General features: G+C 49.7%; 1 protein-coding gene across 3 annotated transcripts in view; it reads right to left on the reverse strand.

Moving 5' to 3' along the window:
* Positions 1-12,395, reverse strand: part of PLEKHM3 (pleckstrin homology domain containing M3) — a 131,616-nt gene extending 119,221 nt beyond the window's left edge. For 2 of the 3 annotated variants that reach the window (XM_038766592.1, XM_038766590.1), the window contains exon 1: positions 12,257-12,395. The gene's annotated coding sequence lies outside the window, so the exon portion shown is untranslated. The remainder of the gene's footprint in view (positions 1-12,256) is intronic. The other variant, XM_038766591.1, reaches the window with a different exon arrangement.
* Positions 12,396-12,634: the final 239 nt, after the last annotated feature.

Raw genomic sequence — 12,634 nt, forward strand, 5'->3', positions numbered from 1 at the left:
GAAGGACTTGGGTTCTAATCCCACCTCTGCCACTTGTCTGCTTTGTGACCCTGGGCAAATCGCTTCACTCTCTGCGCCTCCACTACCTCATATGTAAAATGGGGATTAAGACTGTGAGCCCCTTGCGTGTCAAAGAATGTGTCTAACTTGATTACCTTGGGTCTATGCCAGTGCTTAGAACATTGCTAGGAACATTGTATATGGTATTTGGTAACAAATGCCATAGGGAAAAAAAAAGGAATCCTTTATCTTTCATCGCCATTATTCATGAAGAAACACTAATGGTCTTTCTTCTTCCTGATTCTCCTTGGTTTTATGGCTTGTTTGCATTCCACTTTCTTGGATTTCAGAGGTTGGCGAGAAAATTGGAAAATCCCTACTTTCAGAATTCAGGACGTAAGTGGGGCTGAGCCCAAGGGCCCAGAGAGCCAGAGCGACAGACATCTCGGGCGTTTTGCCTGAGGGGGAAAGAAATGGGAAGCCACTGGAGGGTTGGAGAAAAGGGGAGATGTGAGAAGAGTGGACCAAGAAGATGACCCATGTAGCAGTGTATAGTAGAGGCTAATAATAATACACTTACTACGTGCTAGGCACCATACTAAGCCCTGGGGTGGATCAGAACAGTGCTTGGCACATAGTAAGCACTTAACAAATACCATTATTATTACTATTATTATTATTATCATTACAAGCAAATCAGGTTGGACACAGTCCTTTGTCCCACGTGGGGCTCACAGTCTGAATCCCCATTTTTACAGATGAGGTAACTGAGGCCCAAGGGTGCACAGCAGACAAATGGCAGTGCCAGGATTAGAACCCAGGTCCTTCTGAGGCCCAGGCCGGTCCTCTACCCCCAACACCATGCTGCTTCTCTAACCACTGACTGCTGATTGATCCCAGCTCCGCCACTCGTCTGCTGTGTGACTGGGGGCAAGTCACTTCACTTCTCTGGGCCTCAGTTACCTCATCTGCAAAATGGGGATAAAGATCACGAGCCCCACGTGGGACATGGACTGTGTCCGACCTTATTAGCTTAGTACAGTGCAATGGTTGGCGCTTAACAAATGCCACATAAATAAAAATATTCTTCCAATCCAAGAACTATGAGCTGTACCATGGCCATGAGCCCACAAGAGGTTACCCTATCCAAGCAAGTCCGGTCTCCTTTGGTCAGGTCAGGATTTCTGTCCCCAAATGAATTTTCCAAGTGAAGCTCCAGTTATGACAGCCCCAGTGATGCTTTCCCTGTGTTTAGCCAGGGCGTCTCTCCTAGGAGTCGACACCTTATCATGGCAGGAGAGTTATTATTGATATATATATCGAGTTCTGAATGTAATAATGATAATGGTACTTGTTAAGCGCTTAAACATGAGCCAAGCACTGTTCTAATTGCTGAGTTAGATGTGAGTTAATCAGGTTGTACACAGTCTCTGTCCTGCAAGGGGCTCACACTCATAATTCCCAGTTTACAGATGAGGGAACTGAGGAACTGCAAATCGATATATAGGCCTGGAAGTCAGAAGGTCATGGGTTCTAGTCCCGGCTCCACCACTTGCCCGCTGTGAGGTCTTGGGCAAGTCACTTCACTTCTCTGTGCCTCAGTTACCTCATCTACAAAATGGGGATTGAGCCTGGGAGCCCTATGCTGGACAGGGACTGTATCCAACCTGATTTGCTTGTATTCCTCCCAAGGCTTAGCATAGTGGTGGGCACATAGTAGGGACTTAACAGATATCAGTATTATTATTATTATTATTAGTGGATAGAGCACGGGCAGCCCGGGAGTCAGAAGGCCCTGGGGTCTAATCCCGCCTCTGCCGCTTGTCTGCTGTGTGACCCTGGGCAAGTCACTTCAGTTCTCCGGGCCTCAGTGACCTAATTTGTAAAATGGGGATCGAGACCGTGAGCCCCATGTGGGACAGGGGCTGTGTCCAACCCAATTTGCTTGTATCCACCCCAGGGCTTAGTATAGTGTCTGGCACATAGTAAATGCTTAGCAAATACCATTATTATTATTATCATTATTAATAATAATAATAGTAATAATGTCTTCATTTTTCCTCTCCTGCTCCAACTGCCCATAGGTAATTTCTGTCTCTCTCCCCCTCAGACTGTAAACTCCTTAAGGGTGGGGAATGGGGTCTGCCTTCTGTTATACTTTCCTAAGCACTTACTACAGTGCTTTGCCCCCACACTTTGCTCCTCTAACACCAATCAGTTCATCGTACCTCCATCTACTAAGCACTCAGTACGGTGCTCTGCACAAACTAAGCGCTCAATAAATATTACTGAATGAATGAATCTCATCTTGTCTCACCAACCAACCCTTTGCTTCCGTCCTCCCTCTGGCTTGGAACTCCCCCTTCATACAACACCAGACCACCACTCTTCCCACCGTCCAAGCATTATTAAAATCACATCTCCCCCAAAGGTCTTTTCTTTTTTTTTCCTCACGGTATATGTTAAGCGCTTACTATGCACCAGGCACCACACTAAGGCCTGGGGTAATAAAATTAATAATAATAATAATAATAGCATTTATTAAGCACTTACTATGTGCAAAGCACTGTTCTAAGTGCTGGGGAGGTTACAAGGTGATCAGGTTGTCCCACGGGGGGCTCACAGTCTTAATCCCCATTTTACAGATGAGATTAACTGAGGCACAGAGAAATTAAGTGACTTGCCCAAAGTCACACAGCTGGCAATTGGCAGAGTCGGAATTTGAACCCATGACCTCTGACTCCAAAGCCCGTGCTCTTTCCACTGAGCCATGCTGCTTCATGGTACATGCGCCACACTATTACCTGGTAGTTATCAGATAGTCGGGTTGGACACAGGCCTTGCCCCACACAGGCCTTGCCCACACATTGTCTTAATTCTCATTTTGCAGATGAGGTAAATGAGGCACAGAGAAGTTAAGAGACTTGCCCAAGGTCAGATAGCAGACAAGTGGCAGAGCCAGGATTAAGCCGACCCTCTTTTCCTATTTCCCATTCTCCCTCATTTCCATTCTCCCTATCCCTCTGCATCAACCTGGTACTTGGATTTTATTCACTCCACCCTCAGCCCCACAACACTTCTGCCCCTATCCATAATTTATTTTAATATCAGTCCCCTTCGCACCTAGACTGTAAACTTCTTTGTGGGCAGGGACTTGTACTGTACTCTTCCAAGCATTTAGTACATGCTCAATTAATACCATTGACTGGTTGATTGATTTGCACTCAGCAAGGGTCCACTAAATGCCACTGATTGATTGACTGATCACCCCAAAGGGAGTGGCAGTCGCCTGAGGAAATGAAATTTGCCAGCCTCTTTACCATTCTGATTCTATTTGAGAAACCCAGCCTCCAGCTTCTCCCCTCTCCGATCTATACCGTCCATGGCTTGCACGGATCATTTTTGGAAATGGCACTCGGCCCACATCTCTCCTCTCCTCAAAATCGTCCAATCCGTCAATCAGTGGGATTTACTGAGCGCCTACCAATGTGCAGACCACCGAACTAAGCGCCTGGAGGAAATACCATGCAAAAGAGTTGAGGACGGGTCTTCGTTCCCATGGGGAGTTTACAGACAAGAAGGGGAGGCAGCGGTTCCCCTTGCCCTCCTCAGCCTCTGGCACTGGACTCCGCAGCACTCTTCATTCATTCATTCATTCATTCATTCAATTGTATTTATTGAGCGCTTACTATGTGCAGAGTACTGTACTAAGCACTTGGGAAGTACAAGTCGGCAACATATAGAGACGGTCCCTACCCAACAAAGGGCTCACAGTTATTGAGCGCCTACTGTGTGCAGAGCACTGTACTAAGCACTTGGAAAGTACAATTCAGCAACAAAAGGAGACAATCCCTACCCAACAATGGGCTCACAGTCTAGAAAGGCAACGAAACAAAACAAAACGAGTAGACAGGAATCAATAGTATCAATATAAATAGAATTATAGATACATATACACATCACTAATAAAATAAAGATAAGCCCTGGGCTATTTCTAATAATAATGATAATTAATAATGAGGGTATTTGTTAAGCATTCACAATGTGCTTGGCACTGTACTAAGCGCTGGGGTGGTTGCTGGTACAGTCCCTGTCTGCTCACAGTCTCAGTTCACAGATGAGGTAACTGAGGCCCAGAGAAGCGAAGTGATCTGTCCAAGCTCACCCGGCAGACAAACGGAAGAGTCGGGATTAGAACCCAGGATCTTCTGACTCCCAAGCCTGTGCTCTCTCCTCCGCACGGTGCTGCTTCCCTACTTCTACTACGGAGCCCTGCCCGAAGACCCTCTGCTGCTGTGACCTATTTCACCCCCCTGCTCCTTCCCCTTCCCAGTTCCAAACCGCGGTCTGGGCTGAGCTCCTCCATGGGGTGGGGAGGGAGATTCAAGCCACGTTGTTGCCCCCGCGGTCCAAGACGTCCCCAGGCACACAGAGGGAGCTCCGACCTGCTGACGTCGACCCATCACAGTCTGGGATTGACCCTAACACTGCATGCTTCCCCCCTGCCTTGGCATTATGAGAGTACCCCTGGCTCCTTGCCCCCGCCCCAGGTCACGGCGCTCCAAGATGGTGGATCATTGGGCCACGAAGCGGTCCAAGATGGCAGATCATCGGGCCACGAGGCGGAGCTCAATCGACCGTTGGAAGAGGGGTGACGGGCAATCAACAGGGACCGAGGGATGCCAACTTCCGGCTCGACCCCGCCGACAGCCCGGGGACTAATTAGGTTGGCTCCCATGGGAGCATCTTCGCAGGGGGGGCCGCCTTGGTCAACCAGGGGCGGGACTGTGCAAATCAAGGGATCCTTAAAACTCCGCCTAAGTGGCCCGGGCTCAGTCCGGGTACCATTCAGTACCTGGCCCGGCGGCGACCACGTGCTGAGCCTCCCGGGAGGGCGTGGGATTATAGGTGCCCGACTTGGCGTGAGCTGTTGTCTCTGTTCTCTACTCTACACTTCACTGGGCCTGGTAGCAGCGGCTATGAAGATAAATTAAGTGTTGGGGGGCCTGAGAGCGGGGTGACTCTCAAGGGCGTAAAGTGTCCTGGATCTGAATCTACCGCTGGATTCCTGGGTCTCCCCGAGACAAACACACACCCAAACCCTTCTGGGCTTCTAGGCCGGCCACCCATTCATTCCCCCTCACCAAAAACCCACTGTCCCCCAACTCGCCCTCTTCCCTCCTCCGGAGCCAATCTTTGAAGCTGAGCTTCCCCTTCGACTCTCCCCAGTGCGGCCTAGCGCTCTAGCTCTTTCACGCTGTGTAATCCACTCCAGCATTTATGAATTTATTTGAACCTTTCCTCAGTGCTCTTGCCAAGTCAACTGCATGGACAATTATTTGAACTATTCTAGCTGTCATGATTTTTCCACGCATCTCTCCCGTTAGAGTGGAAGCTCCTAATGGGCACGGAATCTATCATATTTATTAATAATACTAGTAATTATGGTATTTGTTAGCGCTTACTATATGCCAAGTACTATTCCAAGCACTGGGGTAGACATTAGGTAATCAGGTTGTCCCAAGTGGGGCTCATGATCTTAATCCCCATTTTAAAGATGGGGATTAAAAGCACAGAGACATTAAGTGGCTTGCCCAGGGTCAGACAGCACACAAGTTGCTGAGTTGGATTAGAGCCCACATTCTAATTATTGAGTGCTTACTATGCTCAGAGGCCCGGACTAAGCGCTTGGGAGAGTAAAGTTCGACAGAATTAGTGGGCACATTCCCTGCCCATAATGAGCGTACAGTCTAGAGGACTGAGACCCAGGGAATGTGTCACTTCTTTATTCTTTACTTCCCACGCTCTTCATTTAGTACCCCACACCAAGTTGGTGCTCAATAAATAATAATAATAATTTTGGTACTTGTTAAGCACTCACTATGTGCAAAGCACTGTTCTAAGCGTTGGGGAGGATATAAGGTGATCAGGTTGTCCCACGTGGGGCTCACAGTCTTAATCCCCATTTTACAGATGAGGTCATTAAGGCACAGAGAAGTGAAGTGACTTGCCCAAAGTCACACAGCTGGCAAATGGCAGAGTCTGGATTTGAACCCATGACCTCTGACTCCCAAGCCCGGGCTCTTTCCACTGAGCTACGCTGCTTCTCTATATGAGTATGAGTACTAATATGAGTACTATTACTACTAACATCTAATCCAGAGTATTTCACTCCCCTCAGTCGGTACAAAACGGAACTTCTCATCTTCCATTCCAAACTCTCTCCTACTCTCGATTTTTCCCATCACTGTAGACAACACCACTGCCATTCTTCCGGCCTCACCAGTCCATGACCTCGGCATTATCCCGGCCTCACCTCTCTCCTTCGGTCCTGTCACTCTGTGTGGTCACTTTCATTCCCTGACACTGCCAGAATTCACTCCTCCCTCTCCCCCAGGACCACCACCTCACGCGTTCCGGTATTTGGCACGGGCTGCCTGCCTGATTACAGTGTCAGCCTCCTCTCCGAGCTCCCTCCCGTTTTCCCTCCTCTTGCCTCATTAGTGCTCTTAGTCCCAACCTGTAGGCACTTAGACACTCATCATACCACCCACCTGCACAGCCCTCATCCAGACTCTCGTTCGCTCTCCTCACCTGCAATTTCTTTTGACATCTGTCTCCCTCGGTAGGCTCCTTGGGGATAAGGATCAGCACCCACCAACTCTTTCATACTCTCCCAAGAACTTAAATCTGCCCCAAGTCATCGCTCGCTAACCGCCTCTCGGTTGATCGATTCACAGAAAACCTAGTCTCACTAACCTGATTGAATCTACCTGCTCAAGTCCGCCTTTCCTTCAGCCCTCTTGGAATCAATCTATAGTTCCGCCAGAGCCAGAAAGGACAACTGACGCCATCACCTTTACGTCCAACAAGCACCCTCTGGAGGGATGTCAGATTCCTCCGGACTAGGTTAGGTCACTTTCTATACATCTCTTCTCCAAGCTGAACTTATACCCTAAACCCTTTCTTCTCCTTTTCCCAGATGTCATTTTCCTGGAACCATCATTTTACAGGTAGAGATGCAGCTTGGCCTCACGGGAAAGAGCACGGGCCTCGGAGAGAGAGGACCTGGGTTCTAATCCCGGCTCTGCTATTTACCTGCTGGGTGACCTTGGAGGAGTCACTTCTCTGTGCCTCAGTTTCCTCATCTGTAAAATGGGGATTCAGTGCCTGTTCTCCCTTCTAGACTGTGAGCCCCACGTGGGACATAGAATGTATCTGATCCGATCGCCTCGCTTCTATGCTACAACCCAGCCCGCACAATTTGCTCCTCTGGTGTTAACCTTCTCACTGGGCCTCAAGCTCACCTGTCTCACCGCAGACTCCTGGCCTACGTCCTGCCTCTAACCTGGATCACCCTCACTCCTCAAATCTGCCAGGAAATTACTCTCCCCACCTTCAAAGCTTTGCAGAAGGCACATCTCTTCCAAGAGGCCTTTCCAGACTAAGCCCCACTTCTCCTCATCTCCCACTCCCTTCTGCGCCACACTGACTTGCTCCCTTTGCTCTTCCCCTTCCCCAACCCCACAGCACTCATGTATATATCTGTCATTTTACTTATTTATATTAAAGTCTCTTTCCTTGAATTGATGTCTGACTCCCCCTCTCTAGACTTTGAGCTTGTTGTGGACAGGGATTGGCTCTCTTTATTGCTGTATTGTACTTTCCCAAGCACTTAGTACAGTGCTCTGCACATAATAAACACTCAATAAATATGACTGAATGAATCTGTTTACGCTGTACCTATTCCAGTGCTTGGCACAGGGAAAGTGCTTAACAAATACCACAGCTGTTAGTATTACTATTACTACTCTCTGAATCTCTCAATGATGCCAAACTGGACAGATTAAACTGTGCCAAGTCAAGAAAAATAGCACTTACAATGTCTTAAAATTTAAACAGTTTCAGCTTTATAACACATCAGTTTCAAAATTACAACACTAGCTTCCTTTAAGGCACTATCTTTTTTTTCCCCTTAGGGTACTTGTTAAGCACTTACTATGTGCCAAGCACTGTATTAAGCACTGGGGAAGATAATCAGGTTGGCCACAGTCCCTGTCTCACTGTAAAATCCCCATTGTACAGATAATAATGATGGCTCTTGTTAAGCGTTTATTACGTGCCGAGCACTGTTCTAAGCGCTGGGTTAGACACAAGGTTATCAGATTGTCCCACGTGAGGCTCAGTCTTAATCCCCATTTTACAGACAAGGGAACTGAGGCACAGAGAAGTTACGTGACTTGCCCAAAGTCACACAGATGACAAGTGGCGGAGCCGGGATAAGAACCCACGACCTCTGACTCCCAAGCCCGGGCTTTCGCCACTAAGCCACGTTGCTTCAGATGAGCAAATGGGTTCAGAGAAGTGACTTGTCCAAAGTCACTCAGCTGGGAAGTGGGGGAGGCAGGATTGGAACTCAGGTCTTCTGACTCCCAGCTGTGCTCTTTCCACTAGGCCACACTGCTATTTTATGAGAAAATGTGTGAGAGAGAGAGAGAGAGAGAGAGAGAGAGAGAGAGAGAGAGAGAAGGTGGATATGGAGAACGGTTTTAAAAGCTGGGCAAGGAGAAGGTAGGGGAGTCCAGCCGCCAGAGATCGAAGCGAGGTGGGGAAACTACCCAAGGGTGGTCAGCCCGTCCACTGGATTTCTGATGGGGTCCCAGTTGGCTACCCTATTCTGGAACCTCTCTGAGTCACCAGACGACCTTAGCTCTATTGATTGAGTACAAGCTTCTGGGAAACCTGGCTAAAAATACAATCGGTTTGGGAATCAATCCCCCATTTATCCCATCACTTCCAGGCGGAGGCGGGGGGGAAATCGGTGCCGACATGACATTTGAATTTAGGTTGCATTTCTCAAAAACTAATTATGTCACAAGTCTCGTACTGTAAAGGGACCTAACCAATACCCACAAGCTACACGCTTGCTTCTTTCCTTCACCCCAACCCAACTTCCTACTGTGTGCTTCGAACCACAAATACTATTCTGCGCACTGGAAGGAAAATGAGGAAGCGGCAGGCTCTGTGGAGAGACGACGATGGAGGAATCTGGGTGTGGCCAGCGGAGCCCTGTTTGGGGAAACTCACAGCCACGAATCGGGAGCGAATCCTAGCTCCGCCACAACCCCGTGATCTCTGCGGGTCTGCTTCCACATCCGTGCCAGCCGGGAAGGGAGCCGCCCAGCACAAAACAGTCCTCTACACCAAAACTCCCTGTGGGCAGGGAACGTATCTACCAACTCTCTTGTTTTGTCCTCTCCCAAGTGCTCAGTACAGTGCTCTGCACCCGGTAACACTCAACACATACCATGGATGGACTGACTGAAGACTCCCCTGAATTTAGGTTCAAGCACTAACCTAGAAAGACGCAGGTGTCCGCTGGTTCAGTCAACTGTATTTATTGAGTGTTTACTGTGTGCACAGCACTGTACTAAGCTCTCACCCCTCTGGCCGTGACGTCTCAGTCTCTTTCTCCGGTTCTTCTTCTGCCTCCCAACTGTGCGGGTCCCTCGAGAATCATTTCGGGGATCCTTCCTTATCTCAACAGACACTCAGTCCCTTGGGGAGCTCACCTGCTCCCAAGGCTTCAACCATCACCTTTCTGCAGCCCGACCTCTCTCCTCCCAGGCTCCTGTCTCTTCCCGCCTCCAGGATATCTCTTTACGGACAGGGACTGTGTCTGTTATATTGTTAGACTGTACTCTCCCAAGCGCTGAGTACAGTGCTCTGCACACAATCAGTGCTCAGTAAATAAGACTGACCGGCCCATCTCTTCCACTTAACCTTCCCATCTCAGTGGACAACGGCATCATCCTCCCGTCTCTTGCGCACAAAACCTTGCTGTGGTCCCTCTCGCTTCTCCTTCAACTCCCACATTCGGTCTGTCGCTAAATCCCAACTCCCCTTCCTCCTCAACATTTCCAGAATCCACCACTTCCTCCCCATCCAGTCACTGCACTGGCCAAGGAAATACCATACTCCAGGTCATCCCTTCCTTGCTTACCTCACTGCCTCCAGTCTCCACCTCCACCGGCCCGCATTCCACTCCGCTGCTCTAATCATTGTTCAAAAACATCGTACCGCCCACATAAAAAATCTCCAATAGGTCACCCATTCCTCTCTGCATCAAGCAGAAACTCTTGCCCAGTGGCTTTAAAGAGAAGCAGCGTGGCTCAGTGGAAAGAGCCCGGGCTTGGGAGTCAGAGGTTGTGGGTTCTAATCCCGGCTCCGCCACTTGTCAGCTGTGTGACCTTGGGCAAGTCACTTCACTTCTCTGGGCCTCAGTCCCCTCATCTGTAAAATGGGGATGAAGACTGTGAGCCCCAAGTGGGACAACCTGATCACCTTGAATCCCCCCCGTGCTTAGAACAGTGCTTTGCACATAGTAAGCGTTTAACAAATGCCCTCATCATCATCATTATTATTATTTAAAGCATTCAGTCAGTTCTCCCCCCTACTTATCTTCCCACCTTTTCTGCCATACCCCAGCTCACCCACTTCTCTTTTCTAAAGCTCCCCTCCTCACTGTGCCTCATTCTTGCCTCTCCTGCCTCCAACTATTCTTGCAATCGTACTTATTGAGCACTTACTGTGTCCAGAACACCGTACTAAGTGCTTGGGAGCATACAATACAACAATAAGCTGTCACAACCCCTGTCCACAATGAGCTTACAGTCCAGAGGGAAGCCAACAGTGACAGTGGTGTGTTCTGACGTTTCCTTCTTCCCGCCCCATCCACCAGCCTGGTACCCAGCACCTCTGGCAGAGTCAACCGACCACAACCCTTCCCATCTTCAGAGTCCTTCTGAGCTCTCACCTCCACCACGAGGCCTTCCCTGGTTTTCCAAGGTGAACCGGGGCATCTGCCATCTCAAGGTCAGAGCGGCCTCTCTCGGGACCGCCCGGGCGAGCAAAGCGCACCTCGGAAGCCCGGGCAGGGCACGATTCCCATGATGGAAACCACCGGACACCCCAGGCTACCAATGCGGTGGAAGAAGATGTCCCTCGCTCTGGGCCGACCAAATATGCTACAGAGGAGCGGGTGCGCGGGAGCGGGGATTAGACGAGCAGAAGCCAGAAGCCCGGATGGCCTGGGAGGACGGGCGATAAGTACCTGCCACCTCCGACGTTCTGGGCAGCGGATCGAGACCTGCGGCAGTCGGCTGGGTGTCGCCTCTGCTAAGGGCGCGTGGCGCCGATCCGTCCGCGCCAAGCAAGGGGCCGTGGGACAGGTGAGTGTCCCGCTGATTGCCTGTGGGTTTGTAATGCATAAATGGATTCCTTCCGTTCGTGGGTGGGAGTTAGGTGCTTTATCACGTGCGAGTAATGCACAAGTGAATTCCTCCCGAGTGTGAAGCGATCGTGGGCGGGAGCTTGATGCTTCATCACGTGCAAGTAACCCATGAGTGTATTCCTCCGGGGAGGGAAGTTCGATTGACCACGTTAGGAGAAATTTTGCCCGCTCCAGCCTCCCTCTCCCCACGCTGACCCTCAAACCCATCCCCACATGACAGGTGACACCTGGGGAAACTCCCATCTTCCCACCTTGTCTTCCCCAACTGCGTCCTTGGCCCTGCCAGACCACCTGTACCCGTGAGTTACCACAGCCCCCGCACCGCGCGAGTTCAGATCTTGTCAACTCTTACAGTGCTCAGCGGACCCCCTGACCAACCGACTGATCTATCACTTTCTGCGATCAAGAATGTATTTAAATGTGAGCTCATTTTGGGCAGGGAGCCTGTCTGCTAAATCTGTTGCACTGTACTCTCCCAAGCGCTCATTACAGTGCTCGGCACGTAGTAAGCGCTCAATAAGTACCGAGAGGGTAGAAGAGCTACCCGACTGGCTGAGTGTAGCGTGACTCTCCCCCTTCCCCCTCTCCATCCCCGCCATCTTACCTCCTTCCCTTCCCCACAGCACCTGTATATATGTATATATGTTTGTACATATTTATTACTCTATTTATTTATTTATTTATTTTACTTGCACATATCTATTCTATTTATTTTATTTTGTTAGTATGTTTGGTTTTGTTCTCTGTCTCCCCCTTTTAGACTGTGAGCCCACTGTTGGGTAGGGACTGTCTCTATATGTTGCCAATTTGTACTTCCCAAGCGCTTAGTACAGTGCTCTGCACATAGTAAGCGCTCAATAAATACGATTGATGATGATGATGACGACTGAGCGCCTGACCCGGAGCACAGCATCACGGAAAGTCCATGGGGATGGGATGAGGGGCAGAAAAGGAGCCACCAACCGTACTGAGGAGAAGTTGTCGGAGAGGTAGAGAAGCAGAACGGCATAGCGGAGACAGCACGGGCCCGGCAGTCGGAAAGTCAAGGGTTCTACTCCTGGCTCCGCCACTTGTCTGCTGGGTGACGTTGGGCAAGTCACTTCACTTCTCCATGCGACCCCCTCACCTGTAAAATGAGGACTGAGATGGTGAGCCCCACATGGGACAGGGCCTGTGTCCCACCCCATCTGCTCTGTATCCACCCCAGTGCTTAGTTCAGTGCCTGTCACATAGCAGGTGCTTGACAAATACCACAATTATTATGATTAATAATAATAGTCCTGGCTCCACCACTTGTCTGCTGTGGGATCTCGAGCAAGTTACTCCACTTCTCTGGGCCTC

This window comes from Tachyglossus aculeatus, chromosome 25, assembly GCF_015852505.1.
Source record: "Tachyglossus aculeatus isolate mTacAcu1 chromosome 25, mTacAcu1.pri, whole genome shotgun sequence".
NCBI lineage: Eukaryota > Metazoa > Chordata > Mammalia > Monotremata > Tachyglossidae > Tachyglossus > Tachyglossus aculeatus.